Source organism: Piliocolobus tephrosceles, chromosome 6 (genome assembly GCF_002776525.5).
Source record: "Piliocolobus tephrosceles isolate RC106 chromosome 6, ASM277652v3, whole genome shotgun sequence".
NCBI lineage: Eukaryota > Metazoa > Chordata > Mammalia > Primates > Cercopithecidae > Piliocolobus > Piliocolobus tephrosceles.
The window spans coordinates 72,184,884-72,201,661 of record NC_045439.1 but is presented as its reverse complement, the minus strand read 5'-3'; the positions used below and the strand labels follow the sequence as shown (position 1 = coordinate 72,201,661).

General features: G+C 41.0%; 1 pseudogene; it reads left to right on the top strand.

Annotated features, from left to right (window-relative positions):
* LOC111527692 overlaps positions 1–16,778 on the top strand; it is a 40,706-nt pseudogene that overhangs the window by 9,357 nt on the left and 14,571 nt on the right.

The following is a 16,778-nucleotide window of genomic DNA, read 5'->3' as shown; positions in this document are numbered from 1 at the left end:
TTTTTTTTTTTTTTTTTTTTTTTTTTTTTTTTGAGATGGAGTCTCTCTCTGTTGCCCAGGCTGGAGTGCAGTGGCCAGATCTCAGCTCACTGCAAGCTCTGCCTCCCGGGTTTACACCATTCTCCTGCCTCAGCCTCCCGAGTAGCTGAGACTACAGGTGCCCGCCACCTTGCCCGGCTAGTTTTTTTTGTATTTTTTTTTTAGTAGAGATGGGATTTCACCATGTTAGCCAGGATGGTCTCGATCTCCTGACCTCGTGATCCGCCCGTCTCGGCCTCCCAAAGTGCTGGGGTTACAGGCTTGAGCCACCGCGCCCAGCCTGAGATTTTCTTGTTCTTTTAAGACACATGAAAGTACTCACACTGGAGAAAGACCCTATAAATGTACCAAATGTGATAAAGCCTTCAGCTGTTCCACTTCCCTTCATTATCATGGAAGCATTCATACTGGAGAGAGACCCTATGAATGTAAAAAATGTGGCAAAGCCTTTAGTCATTTGAGTTTCCTTTGTAACCATAGAAGTACTCATACTGGAGAGAAAGCCTATGAATGTAAACAATGTGACCAAGCTTTCAGTCGTCTCAGTTCCCTTCACCTCCATGAAAGAATTCATACTGGAGAAAATCCTATGAATGTAAGAGATGTGGTAAAGCCTACACTCGTTCCAGTCACTTTACTCGCCATGAAAGAAGTCATGATATAGAGGCTGGTAGATTAACACAAATAACAGAAGAAACTTTTAGAAGCCCTTTGGCTCTACCTGTTCCCTGAGACACCTGAGTCCCTCTCATAGGTAACATAAGGCAAGTCCAAATCTCACCACTACCACCACAGCTGGCAGTCTTTTGCAAGCACCACTTCCTGGCTGAAGGCCAACTGACACAGTCCATTAGAGCATCTTGAATTCAGAACATTCAATGTCATGGCAGGCCGGGGAGCCTCCTCTGCCCTAATTTGGCTCTCTATCACACATTCTCTCTCTCTCTCTCTCACACACACACACACACACACATCACACACACTCACACATCAACCTACTGGCAAACCAAGGTAAACACACACACACACACACACACACACACACCTGCTCAATTCAGGCCATTATCCCTGATGAACATTGATGCAAAAATTCTCAATAAAATACTGGCAAACCGAATCCAGCAGCACATCAAAAAACTTACCCACCACGATCAAGTGGGCTGCATCTTTGGGATGAAAGGCTGGTTCAACATACACAAATCAATAAATGCAATTGATCACATAAACAGAACCAAAGGCAAACACCAGACAATTGTTTTGATAGATGCAAAAATGCCTCTGATAACATTCAACATCCCTTCCTGTTAAAAACTCTCAATAAACTAGGTATTGATGGAACATACCTTAAAATAATAAGAGCTATTTCATACAGCCAATATCATAAAGAATAGGCAAAAGCTGGAAGCATTCCATTTGAAAACTGGTACAAGACAAGGAAGCCCTCTGTAACCACTTCTATTCAACATAGTATTGGAAGTTCTTGCCAGGGCAATCAGGCAATAGAAAGAAATAAAGGGTATTCAAATAGGAAGAGAGAAAGTCAACTTGTCTCTGTTTGCAAATGACATGACTTCATACTGAGAAAACCTCATCATCTCAACTGAAAAACTTCTTGAACTGATAAGCAACTTCACCAAGGTCTCAAGATACAAAATCATTGTGCAAAAATCACAAGCATTCCATTACACCAACAATAGTCAAGCAGAGAGCCAAATCAAGAATGAACTCCCATTCACAATCGCTACAAAGAGAGTAAAATACCTAGGAATACAACTAGGAGTACAAGGGATGTGAAGGACCTCTTCAAGGACAACTGCAAACCACTGCTCAAGGTAATAAGAGAGGACACAGACGAATGGAAAAACATTCCATCCTCATGAATAGGAAGAATCAATATTGTGAAAATGGCCATACTGCCCAAACATTATAGATTCAATGCTATACCCATCAAAATACCGTTGACATTTTTCACAGAATTAGAAAGAACTATTTTAAATGTCATATGGAATCAAAGAATACCCCATATAGCCAAGACAATCATAAACAAAAATAACAAAGCTGGAGGCATTACGCTAACTTCAAACTGTACTGGAAGGCTACGGTACCAAAACGGCAGGCTACTGCTGCCAAAACAGACATGTAGACCAATGGAGCAGAACAAAGACCTCAGAAATAACACCACACACCTATGACCACCTGATCTTTGACAAACCTGACAAAAACAAGCAAGGGAGAAAGGATCTCCTATTCAGTAAATGATGCTGGGAAAACTGGCTTGCCATATACAGAAAACCAAAACTTGACCCCTTCCTTACACCTTATACAATAATTAACTCAAGATGGATTAAAGACTTAAATGTAAAATCCAAAACCATAAAAACCCTAGAAGAAAACCTAGGCAATATCATTCAGGACACAGGCAAGGACAAAGACTTCATGACAAAAATGTCAAAAGCAATTGCAACAAAAGCCAAAATTGACAAATCAGATCTAATTAAACTAAAGACCTTCTTCACAGCAAAGAAACTATCATCAGCATGAGCAATCAACCTACAGGATGGGAGAAAATTATTGCAACCTACCCATCTGACAATGGTCTAATAAAAATTGACAAGGAACTTAAACATATTTACAAGCAAAAAAAACAAACAACCCCATCAAAAATGAGCAAAGGAGATGAACAGAAACTTATCAAAATAAGACATTTATCTAACCAACAAATATATTTTTTAAAAGCTCAACAATACTGATCATCAGAGAAGTGAAAATCAAAACTACAATGAGATACCATCTCACACCCATCAGAATGGTGATTATTAAAAAGTTAAGAAACAATAGATGCTGGTGAGGCTGAGAAGAAAGAGGAACGCTTTTACACTGTTGAGGAAACTGTAAACTAGTTCAACCATTGTGGAAGACAGTACGGTGATTCCTCAAGGATCTAGAACCAGAAACACCATTTGACCCAGTAATCCCATTACTGGCTATATACCCAATGGAATATAAATCATTCCACTATAAAGACACATGGACATGTAAGTTTATTGCAGCACTATATACATAGCAAAGACATGAAACCAACCCAAATGCCCTTCAGTGCTAGACTGGATAAAGAAAATGTAGTACGTATACACCATAAAATACTATGCAGTCATAAAAAGGAATGAGATCATGTCTTTTGCAGGCACATGGATGAAGCCATCATACTGAACAAACTAACACAGTAACAAAAAAATCAAACACCGCATGTTCTCACCGCATGTTCTCACAAGTGAAAGTTGAACACTGAGAAAACAAGGACACAGTGAGGGGAACAATACACAACACGGCCCGCTGGAGCTGGGGGTGAGGGAAGAGAATTTAGAGGATGAGTCAATAGGTGCAACAAACCACCATGGCAAAGGATACCTATATAACAAACCTGTACGTTCTGCACATGTATCCCGTATTTTTTAAATTTAAAAACAGGAAATACTTATGCACATACATACATACATACATACACACATACATTCTTCCCAGATCTTCATTCCTGGTAAGCCAAGGAACCTGGAGAAACACCAGAATTCTGTTCCTCTGAAAATGCAGGACAGCTCTACCTCCATCTGCATAAAATTTTGGACCAAATGTGATAACTGCAGGTCCACCCCACAATGAGTAACTGAAAATTGAGGCAGTATTTCAGATCCTAAAAAATTGATGAAGTAATTCGTGACACATTTGGGTTGTTTTTGCCTTTTCCTACTATGAAGAGTGCTAGTAGGAAGAAGGAAGAACGGTGTACAAATATCTGTTTGATTCTCTGCTTTCAGAATCCTTTGCTTGTTTGTGTGTGTGTTTGTTCCTTCTTGAGACAGGACATCACTCCAGTCAGTCAGGCTTTTCCAGTCTGTAATTTTTGTTGTTTCCTTTTGTCAAGTTTTAGAAGATTTTATTTTATTTCTACTGAATTTTAAGGCATTTTTAGATATGTATTAAAACATTATCTCACATGCTGTGTGTTACATTTCATTTATTTTCATTGTCCCTTTTTCATTTTATTATAGTTTATATTCTAGGGTATATATGCACAACGTGCATGTTTGTTACATATGTATACATGTGCCATGTTGGTGTGCTTCACCCATTAACTCATCATATACATTAGGTGTATCTCCTAATGCTATCCTTCCCTCCTCCCCCCACCCCACAACAGGCCCTGGTGTGTGATATTCCCGTTCCTGTGTCCAGGTGTTTTCATTGTTCAATTCCCACCCATGAGTGAGAACATGTGGTGTTTGGTTTTCTGTTCTTGCAGTAGTTTGCTGAGAATGATGGTTTCCAGCTGCATCCATGTCCCTACAAAGGACATGAACTCATCCTCTTTTATGGCTGCATAGTATTCCATGGTGTATATGTGCCACATTTTCTTAATCCAGTCTATCATTGATGAACATTTGGGTTGGTTCCAAGTCTTTACTGTTGTGAATAGTGACTCAGTAAACATATGTGTGCATGTGTCTTTATAGCAGCATGATTTATAATCCTTTGGGGATATAGCCAGTAATGGGATGTCTGGGTCAAATGGTATTTCTAGTTCTAGATCCTTAAGGAATCGCCACACTGTTTTCCACAATGGTTGAACTAGTTGACAGTCCCACCAACAGTGTAAAAGTGTTCCTATTTCTCCACATCCTCTCCAGCACCTGTTATTTCCTGACTTTTAAATGATCACCATTCTAACTGGTGTGAGATGGTATCTCATTGTGGTCTTGATTTGCATTTCTTTGATGGCTAGTGATGATGAGCATTTTTTCATGTGTCTGTTAACTGCATAAATGTCTTCTTTTGAGAAGTGTCTGTTCATATCCTTTGCCCACTTTTTGATGGGGTTGTTTTTTGTTTTTTGTTTTTTTTCTTGTAAATTTCTTTGAGTTCTTTGAAGGTTCTGGATATTAGCCCTTTGTCAGATGAGTAGATTGCAAAAATTTTCTTCCATTCTGCATGTTGCCTGTTTATTCTGATGGTAGTTTCTTCTGCTGTGCAGAAGTTCTTTAGTTTAATTAGATTCCATTTGTCAATTTTGGCTTTTGTTGCCATTGCTTTTGTTGTTTTAGACATGAAGTCCTTGCCCATGCTTATGCCCTGAGTGGTATCGCCTAGGTTTTCTTCTAGGGTTTTTATGGTTTTAGGTCTAACATTTAAGTCTCTAATCCATCTTGAATTAATTTTTGTATAAGGTGTAAGGAAAGGATACAGTTTCAGCTTTCTACTTATGGCTAGCCACTTTTCCCAAAAGCATTTATTAAATAGGGAATCCTTTCTCAATTTCTTGTTTTTGTCAGGTTTGTCAAAAATCAGATAGTTGTAGAAGTGTGGTATTATTTCTGAGGGCTCTGTTCTGTTCCATTGGTCTATAGCTCTGTTTTGGTACCAGTACCATGCTGTTTTGGTAACTGTAGCCTTGTAGTATAGTTTGAAGTCAGGTAGCGTGATGCCTCCAGCTTTGTTCTTTTGACTTAGGATTGTCTTGGCAATGCGGGCTCTTTTTTGGTTCCTTATGAATTTTAAAGTAGTTTTTTCCAATTCTGTGAAGAAAGTCACTGGTAGCTTATTGGGGATGGCATTGAATCTATAAATTTCCTTGCACAGTATGGCCATTTTCACGATATTGATTCTTCCTATCCATGAGCATGGAATGTATGGAATGTTCTCCCATTTGTTTCTGTCCTCTTTTATTTCATTGAGCAGTGGTTTGTAGTTCTCCTTGAAGAGGTCCTTCACATCCCTTGTAAGTTGGATTCCTAGACATTTTATTCTCTTTGAAGCAATTGTGAATGGGAGTTCACTTATGATTTGGTTCTCTGTTTGTCTGTCATTGGTATATAAGAATGCTTGTGATTTTTGCAACTTGATTTTGTATCCTGAGAGTTTGCTGAAGTTGCTTATCAGCTTAAGGAGATTTTGGGCTGAAATGATGAGGTTTTCTAAATATACAATAATGTCATCTGCAAATAGGGACAATTTGACTTCCTCTTTTCCTAATTGAATGCCCTTTATTTCTTTCTCTTGCCTGGTTGCCCTGGCCAGAAGTTCAACATTATGTTGAATAGGAGTGGCGAAAGAGGGCATCCCTGTCTTGTGCTGGCTTTCAAGGGGAATGCTTCCAGTTTTTGCCTATTCAATATGATATTGGCTGTGGGTTTGTCGAAAATAGCTCTTACTATTTTGAGATATGTTCCATCAATACCGAATTTATTAAGTTTTTAGCGTGAAGAGCTGTTGAATTTTGTCAAAGGCCTTTTCTGCATCTATTGAGATAATCATGTGGTTTTTGTCTTTGGTTCTGTTTATATGCTGGATTACATTTATTGATTTGTGTATATTGAACCAGTCTTGTATACCAGGAATGAAGCCCACTTGATCATGGTGGATAAGCTTTTTGAAGTGTGGTGGATTTGGTTTGCCAGTATTTTATTGAGGATTTTTGCATGGATGTTCTTCAGGGATATTGGTCTAAAATTCTCTTTTTTTTGTTGTGTCTCTGCCGTGCTTTGGTATCAGGATGATGTTGACCTCATAAAATGAGTTAGGGAGGATTCCCTCTTTTTCTATTGATTGGAATAGTTTCAGAAGGAATGGTACCAGCTCCTCCTTCTACCTCTGGTAGAATTCGGCTATGAATCTTTCTGGTCCTGGACTTTTTTGTTTGGTAGGCTATTAATTATTGCCTCAATTTCAGAGCCTGTTATTGGTCTATTCAAGGATTCAACTTCCTGCTGGTTTAGTCTTGGGAGAATGTACGTGTCCAGGAATTTATCCATTTATTCTAGGTTTTCTAGCTTATTTATGTAGAGGTGTTTTTAGCATTCTCTGATGGTAGTTTGTATTTCTGTGGGGTCAGTGGTGATATCCCCTTTATCATTTTTTACTGCATCTATTTGATTCTTCTCTCTTTTCTTCTTTATTAGTCTTGCTAGCTGTCTATCAATTTTGTTAATCTTTTCAAAAAACCAGCTTCTGGATTCATTGATTTTTTGAAGGGTTTTGTGTGTCTCTATCTCCTTCAGTTCTGCTCTGATCTTAGTTATTTCTTGCCTTCTGCTAGCTTTTGAATGTGTTTGCTCTTGCTTCTCTAGTTCTTTTAATTGTAATATTAGGATGTCAATTTTAGATCTTTTCTGCTTTCTCTTGTGGGCATTTATTGCTATAAATTTTGCTCTACACACTGCTTTAAATGTGTCCAGAGATTCTGGTATGATGTATCTTTGTTCTCATTGGTTTCAAAGAACATCTTTATTTCTGGCTTCATTTGGTTATGTAACCAGTAGTCATTCAGGAGCAAGTTGTTTAGTTTCCATTTAGTTGAGTAGTTTTGATTGAGTTTCTTAATCCTAAGTTCTTGTTTGATTGCACTGTGGTCTGAGAGACAGTTTGCTATAATTTCTGTTCTTTTATATTTCCTGAGGAGTGCTTTACTTCCAACTATGTGGTCAATTTTGGAATAAGTGCGATGTGGTGCTGAGAAGAATGTATATTCTGTTGGTTTGGGGTGGAGAGTTCTGTAGATGTCTATTAGGTCTGCTTGGTGCAGAGTTGGGTTCAATTCCTGTATATCCTTAACTTTCTGTCTCATTGATCTGTCTAATGTTGACAGTGGGGTATTAAAGTCTCCCATTATTATTGTGTGGGAGTCTAACTCTCTTTGTAAGTCTCTAAGGGCTTGCTTTATGAATCTGGGTGCTCCTGAATTGGGTGCATATATATTTTGGATAGTTAGCTCTTCTTGTTGAATTGATCCCTTTACGATTATGTAATGGCCTTCTTTGTCTCTTTTGATCTTTGTTGGTTTAAACTCTATTTTATCAGTGACTAGGATTGCAACCCCTGCCGTTTTTTGTTTTCCATTTGCTTGGTAGATCTTCCTCCATCCCTTTATTTTGAGCCTATGTGTGTCTCTGCATGTGATATAGGTCTCCTGAATACAGCAAACTGATGGGTCTTGTCACCACCAGGCCTGCCCTACAAGAGCTCCTGACTCTTTATCCAACTTGCCAGTCTGTGTCTTTTAATTGGAACATTTAGTCCATTTACATTTAGGTTAATATTGTTACATGTGAACTTGATCCTGTCATTATGATATTAGCTGGTTATTTTGCTCATTAGTTGATGCAGTTTCTTCCTAGCATCGATGGTCTTTAAATTTTGGCATGTTTTTGCAGTGGCTGGTACCAGTTGTTCATTTCCATGTTTAGTGCTTCCTTCAGGAGCTCTTGTAGGGCAGGCCTGGTGGTGACAAAATCTCTCAGCATTTGCTTGTCTGTAAGGATTTTATTTTTCCTTCACTGATGAAACTTAATTTGGCTGGATATGAAATTCTGGGTTGAAAATTCTTTTCTTGAAGAATGTTGAATATTGCCCCACCCCTGCCTTCTGGCTTGTAGAGTTTCTGGTGAGAGATCCACTGTTAGTCTGATGGCCTTCCCTTTGTGGGTAACCCGACCTTTCTCTCTGGCTGCCCTTAACATTTTTTCTCTCATTTCAACTTTGGTGAATCTGATAATTATGTGTCTTGGAGTTGCTCTTCTAGAGGAGTATCTTTGTGGCATTTTCTGTATTTCCTGAATTTGAATGTCAGCCTGCCTTGCTAGGTTGGGGGAGTTCTCCTGGATAATATCCTGCAGAGTGTTTTCCAACTTGGTTCCATTCTCCCCATCACTTTCAGGTACACAAATCAGATGTAGATTTTGCCTTTTCCCATAGTCCCATATTTCTTGGAGGCTTTGTTGATTTCTTTTTACTCTTTTTTCTCTTAACTTCTCTTCTCACTTCATTTTATTCATTTGATCTTCAATCACTGACACCCTTTCTTCCAGTTGACCGAGTCGGTTACTGAAGCTTGTGCATTTGTCATGTACTTCTCGTGTCATGGTTTTCAGCCCTATCAGGTCATTTAAGGACTTCTCTACATTGGTTATTCTAGTTAGCCATTCAGGAAACCTGTTTTCAAGGTTTTTAGCTTCTTTGCTATGGGTTCGAACTTCCTCCTTTAGCTCAGAGAAGTTTAGTCGTCTGAAGTCTTCTTCTCTCAACTCATCAAAGTCATTCTCTGTTCAGCTTTGTTCCATTGCTGGAGAGGAGCTGCATTCCTTTGGAGGGGGAGTGGTGCACAGATTTTTAGAATTTTCAATTTTTCTGCACTTCCTTTTCCCCATCTTTATGGTTTTATCTACCTTTGGTCTTTGATGATGTTGATGTACAGATGGGGTTTTAGTGTGGATGTCCTTTCTGTTTGTTTGTTAGTTTTCTTTCTAATAGTCACGACCCTCAGCTGCAGGTCTGTTCGAGTTTGCTCAAGTCCACTCCAGACCCTGTTTGCCTGGGTGGCAGCAGCGGAGGCTGCAGAAGAATGAATATTGCTGAACAGCAAATGTTTCTGCCTGATCGTTACTCTGGAAGCTTCGTCTCAGAGGGGTACCCAGTTGTGTGAGGTGAGAGGTGTCAATCTGACCCTAGTGGGGGTGTCTCCCAGTTAGGCTACTCCAGGGTTCAGGACCCACTTGAGCAGGAAGTCTGTCTGTTCTCAGATCTCAAACTCCATGCTGGGAGAACCACTACTCTCTTCAAAGCTGTCAGACAGGGACATTTAAATCTGCAGAGGTTTCTGCTGCCTTTTGTTTGGCTATGCCCTGTCCCCAGAGGTGGAGTCTACAGAGGCAGGCAGGCCTCTTTGAGCTATGATGGGCTCCACCCAGTTCGAGCTTCCCCACCACTTTGTTTACCTACTCAAGCCTCAGCAATGGCGAGTACCCCTCCCCCAGCCTTGCAGCCTCCTTGCAGTTAGATCTCGGACTACTGTGCTAGCAATGAGGGAGGCTCTGTGGGCATGGAACTCTCCAAGCCAGATGCAGGATATAATCTCCTGGTGTGACGTTTGCTGAGACCCTTGATAAAGAACAGTGTTAGGGTGGGAGTAACCCAATTTTCCAGGTGCTGTGTATCACGGTTTCCCTTGCCTAGGAAAGGGAATTCCCTTCCCCCTTGCACTTCCTGGGTGAGGTGATGCCTCGCCCTGCTTTGGTTGTCACTCTGTGGGCTGCATTCACTGTCCTGCCCCCACTGTCCAACAAGCCCCAGTGAGACGAACCCGGTACCTCAGTTGGAAATGCAGAAATCACACGTCTCCTGTGTCACTCACGCTGGGAGCTGGAGGCTGGATCTGTTCCTATTCAGCCATCTTGGAACTGCCTCTCATCGGTCCTTTAATGAACAAAAGGTTTTAGCTTACATATCTTCCTGTTTGTCAAGTTTTTCTGATTTTGACTTTTCAAAATACGCTGTCATATACAAGAAACCCCTGGATATAAAATGCCATGAATATTTCTCTTTTCTTGCAGTTATAACTTCAGTGGATGTCATCAATTAATCTCTGGGTTATAGCATGTTTTCTTGAAAGTGTTCCACAGTCTATTTTGGGCATTGAGAATTTCATCAAACTTAAGTGAGTATTTCTGCAAATTGAAGGCACAGTCCCATTTGATGCTTTATTATTTGCATATATTGCTTCCACAAGACCATTTCATGCCAAGACTTGTCTTGTCCCCACAGCCAGATCATTGCAACATGATATAGAATCAATTGGTCAAAAATGGGAAGGTTATCTCTGGAATGTCTATTTGACTCCATTGATCTCTCCATCTTAATTAAGATAGAATATGCTGTGTTAATTACATAACATCACTGCACATTCTCAAATCAGAAAGTGTAGTTCCAACTTCTTGTCATTGAATCGCTGAAAGATCTTATCTCCCAGATGCACATGCTTGGAAGTACTTCTCAACACACACACACACACACACACTCACATCCAGACACAAAGATACAAACACACACAGACACAAACTGTTTAATATGTACACAATTGTTAACTGGCATTGTTTTACATGAAATAAGGCAAATGTGTAGCCACTGTCCTAACCCAGTTCCACTCCTATCATATTTGCCCATAACACCGATTAGTAAATCTGATTCAGCTGTTCTATAATCACAATTTAAGCTGTGTCCATTAAATTCCCTGAAGAATGCAAAAGGATACAACCTAAGACACAAAACTTAATTGACTGCTGATATTTCATTGGTAAATTGGGTAATTGATGGGTCAATGTAGTGGAACCGGTGGGTGGGCATTAGTTATATAAGGGGTGAAGCAGCAATATACTTCATTATTAAAATGTGTTTGAAAGAAATTGAAACACAGGAGTGTGTGTATTCAGCTGAAATAAAATTAGAAAACCCTGAAATAAATCTCACTTGGGGCGTAAAAAAATGGCATTAGGGGAGATTCTGGGTCAATCGTCCAACTGTGTAAACTGGATCTTGGAAGCAGGATCCCATTCCTGCAATGAGACTTGTTTATTGGTGGTGGTGTTTCAGTAGAAACGATTTTGGAGAATGGCCCTTTCCTTTTGTGTATCTGCCAATTAGATTTCATGGGAAATCTGGGGTTTTAAACTCTACTTAAATGTTAACATAATTCATTCAAATGGCAAAAAAATCAACAGGTTCTTTGATGTGGAATCATCACTGATCCATTTCTTCTTAGGTACAGTTATTAAAGTTGACTTACCAGAGTGAAACGATTGTAGAGAATGGCCCCTTCCTTTAGTGTATTTACTGATTAGATTTAATGGTACATTTATCATTAGGTACAGTGATCAAAGTTGACCTACCCAAGAGTAGAGATGTCCAGGACAGAACTCAGGACTCTGTAGAATCACAGAATCCTGGGTACAACAGTGTTCAAGCACGTAAATATGCTCATTCAGAGTGTTTCGGTGTGACATGTGTGTGAATTGCACTGTAATGAGCATGACACGCAGACAGGTTATCAAGTGGACTCACCTCAAAATCAGTTATGGGCATTACAGAACACTGATGCCAAGGTCCCGGATCCAGAGGAAAGAAACTCCAGCATCCTGTGTAAAGCCACGGCATCTGGATTTCTCATGCTTCTGGGGATCATGCTCCTGAAAACAGTGACTCCTTCCTCCTTGTGGAGCATCTTTCTCAGCAGGGCTCATTTCTTCTTCCAGGACTCTGTCCAACAGAAAGGGGAAACCTTCTGATAGAGTACACCTCACCCATGAAAAGAAAAGGGAAAGAAAGGAGGCCAAAGGTCACACTCCCCTCATTCCACCATCCTCCCTAAAATCATCCGGATTTCATGGGCCCCGAGACCGGGGATGGTTCTGTACACCTCGAGGCCTTGGCGTCTGGCCTAAATTCTATTCTCTTTCTCATTATCTGAAAAATTTTAAGAAAATCCCTAGAGCCAGGATCTTTATTCCTAGTAAGCCAAAAGTCCCAAAGAAACACCCAAATTCTGTCCCTCTTAGTTTGGGAAACAAGTCTGCCTTCATCAGCATGAAATTTTGCACGAAATGCATTAACTGCAGGTCCACCACACAATGCTTAACTGGAATTGGAAGCAACATCTCAGATGATGAAAAATAGATGCAAGAATCCCTAAGACAAATGGTTTATTTTTCCCTTTCTTACGAAAACAACTGCCAGTATTAACAATGGTATGCAAATCTCTTTGAGACGCCCTGCTTTTAAATCTCTATGTTTCTTCTTGAGACAGGGACTCACTCCCATCACCCTGGCATTTACAGTGTTTAATTCTCAAATTTAGAACTTTTCATTTCATCTCTCTCAAATGTTGATCCATTATCACAAACGTATTAAAATATTATCTCCCATGTTGTGTAATATGTTGTTTTTATTTTCATTCTTTCTTAAATGAACCAAAGGTTTTAGTTGGCATAGATTCTGATTAGTCAAGTTTTCTGATTTCATGATTTCTTAAATTGCCGTCATACGTCTGCAATCACTGGAAATAGAATGTCATGAGTATTTCTCTTTTCTTGCAATCATAAATTCAGGGAATGTCATCAATTGGTATGTCGGTGATTGCATGATTTCCTGAAAGTCTTTCACAGTCTAATTAGTGCACTGAGTATTTCGTCTAACTTCCGTGCATGTTTCCAACATGTGATGCTTTATGATTTGGGTATATAGCTTCCACAAGAGCATTTCCTGCAAAGGCATGTCTCGTTCCCCACTGGCAAGTCATTTCATTCGGATACAGAATCAACAGGCTGAACATGGAAAGGTTATCGCTGGAATATCTATTTGACTCCACGGATCTCTTCTTTGATATTAAGGAATCAAACACGCTGTGTTATTAACTACTTCACTGACAATTCTCAAGTCACAAAGTACACGTCCGATTTCCTGTCCTTCACTGCCTGAAAGGATGATCATATATGCCAAAAGCAAATAGTTGGAAGCACATCCCAGCTCAAACACACACACACCCAGACATATAAACACACACAAAGACACACTCACACGGGCACGATTGCGCATGTGCACAAGTTCATGCAAACACACACACACAAACAAACACACACACTGTTTCATAAGTACAGAATTATTCCCTAGCAATATTTTAAGTAAACTAACGCAAATGTGACACATCAGGAGTCCATGAACACTGGCACACTCACTTCTCTGCAAGGGAAGACCAGGAGATTCAAAGGGAAGAACAAACACAGCAAGAGGGCTCTGTTTGTGTACCAGTGATCTCAGAGAAAGTCTCCACCAACACGCAAGAGTGCACACGCAAACACACACACACGCCCACAAGAGGCTTGGGGCGCATACACACACACGCCCACGAGGGGGTTGGTGCGCGCGCACACACACACACACCATCACATACACAATCTGACACAAAGTAATGAGGAGCCCAGGTTTCTGTCTACACAAGAGGGACAGCTGGATAGTGATGGCTGCGTTTCAGGATGAGCCCAGACATGGGAAACATCGAGTTTTGCAGTCGTGAGTCTTCTGAACCTGTGGAGGGATTGTCTGTGTGTTTGTGTTCATGGTAGATGACATTCAGTGTGAATTTCTGAATACGACATATTGCGGTGTAGGGTTGCGCTTGAGGTTATTGCAGGGGACGGGGATAACTATTTTCTCTTGGGGTGTGTTTCATTCGTCAGTCGTTGATGAGCACCAGAAGTTGAAATTTTGCGAAGGTGGGACTTCTGTGGATCCTTCTCGCCACCTTGAGTGGTGGAAACTGGAACGCATTTGAAGAGAGGAAGGGTGTTCTTCTTTTGAACCTGCCTCACCGTTTTTTTGTTTGTTTGTTTGTTTTTGGTTTTTTTTGTTTTTTGTTTTTTGTTTTTTGTTTTTTGTTTTTTTGAGACGGAGTCTCACTCTATCTCCTGGGCTGGAGTGCAGTGGCCGGATCTCAGCTCACTGCAAGCTCCGCCTCTTGGGTTTACGCCATTCTCCTGCCTCAGCCTCCCGAGTAGCTGGGACTACAGGCGCCCGCCACCTCGCCCGGCTAGTTTTTTGTATTTTTTAGTAGAGACGGGGTTTCACCGTGTTAGCCAGGATTGTCTCGATCTCCTGACCTCATGATCCGCCCGTCTCGGCCTCCCAAAGTGCTGGGATTACAGGCTTGAGCCACCACGCCCGGCCTGCCTCGCCGTTTTTACATTGCTTGTTGAATGGACCTCAGGCGCCCGAGGACTTGTGCCCTTGGTGGAACCCACAGAATGCTGCAAACAGACAGACAGACACACTTGCCTATTGAATGGTGTCCATTTCCAATGAATTGAAGCAGAAAATCATCCCATTGGTATGTGAGTCATTTGGAAGTAAGTTGTATTGATAATAAAGGAAATCAAACACAGGAGCATGTGTGTATTCAACTAAAATAAAATCAGCAAGCACTGAAATAAATCTCGTTTGGTGTGTGTAAAAATGGCATTTGGGAGATTCCGGGTCAATCGTCCAGCTGCGAAAGGTGCATCTCTGAAGCACAGTCCCTGACCTGCAATGAGACTTGTTCATCCGAGGTGGTGTTGCAGTGGAAATGATTGTGGGAAATGGCCCCTTCCTTTTGTGTATTCGCTGATTGGATTTCAGGCTCCATTTCTCGTTCGGTGCAGTGATCCAAGTTGACCAACCTGACAGTAAAGATGTCCAGGGCATAATTCAGGGTTCCATACAATCACAGAATCTTGGGTGCAACCCTGCTCAAGCACACAAATGTGCGTATTAACAATGTCTCCGTGTGACGTGTGTGCAAACTACAGTGTGATGAGCATGACTGGCAGACAGGTGATCCATTGGGCTCACCTCAAAATTAGTTATGAGCATGAAAGAACACCGATGCCCAGGTCCCGGCTTCAGACATAACACCCTCCAGCGTCTTGTGTGAAGCCACGGCATCTGGACTGCTCATGTTTCTGGAGATCATTCTCCTGAACATGGTGGCTCCTTTCTCCCTGTGGAGCAACTCTCTAAGCAGTGCTTCTTTCCTCCCCCAGGACTTTTTTCATCTGGCATGGGAAGCCTTCTGATTGAACACACCTGCCCCATGAAAAGACAATGGAAAGAAATGGGGCCAAAGGTCACAGTCCTCTCATTCCACCATCCTCCCTAAAATCATCCTGATTTCATGGGCCCTGAGGCCAGGGTGTTTCTTTACACCTCGAGGCCTTGGCGCCGGGCCTAAATTCTGCCCTGTTTCTCACTGTCTAAGACATTTGGACAAAATCCCTGGAGCCAGGATCTTCATTCCTGGTAAGCCAAAGGACCTGAAGACACACCCAAATTCTGCCCCTCCTAGTTTGGGGAGCGTGTCTACATTCATCAGCTTTAAATTTTGAACCAAATGTAGGAATTGCCAGTCCACCACACAATGCCTAACTGGAAACGGAGGCAACATTGCAGATCCTGAACAATCCGTGCAAGAATGCATGAGATAAATACCTTATTTTCGCCTTTTCCTACTGAAACAAGGGCCAGTAGTAACAATGGTGTACAAACCTCTGTTTCACTCCCTGCTTTTAAATCTGTTTCTTTCTTCTTGAGACAGGGCACCCCACTCCAGTCACCCAGGCTTTTCCAGTGTTTAATTCTGGTTGTTTGCTTTGTCAAATTTAGAACTTTTTATTGCATCTCTCTGAAATGTTGATCCATTATCACATACATATGAAAATGTCATCTCCCATGCTGTGTGATATGTGGTTTTTATTTTCATCCTTTGTTAAACGAACCGAAGGTTTTAGTTGGCATAGCTTCCAATTACTCAAGTTTCTTGATTTCATGATTTCTTAAATCGCCTTCTTACCTCCGCAACCACTGGAAATAGAATGTCGTATTTGAGGAATGTCATCAATCAGCCTCTCGGTGATTGCATGATTTCCTGAAGGTCTTTCACAGTCTAATTTGTGCATTGAGTATTTCATCTAACTTCAGTGCATGTTTCCAGCACTCGATGCTTTATGATTTGGCTATCTAGCTTCCACAAGAGCATTTCCTGCAAAGACTTATCTTGTTCCCCACTGGCAAGTCATTTCACTGAGATATAGAATCAAGAGGCTGAACATAGAAAGGTTATCGCTGGAATGTCTATTGGATTCCACGGATCCCTACACACACACACACACACACACACACACACGTGTACAGCCATTACTACATAACATAATGTGGTCCTCAGGTTTTTATCTATGCAAGAGGGACAACTGGTTAGTGACGGCTGCATTTCAAGGTGATCCCATGTCTAATATGTTGTTGTGGAGTTTTGAGTATTTTGATCACGTGAAGGGACTGTCTCTGTGCATGCATTTTCACAGTAGATGACATCCTGTGTGAATATGTGTGTACTA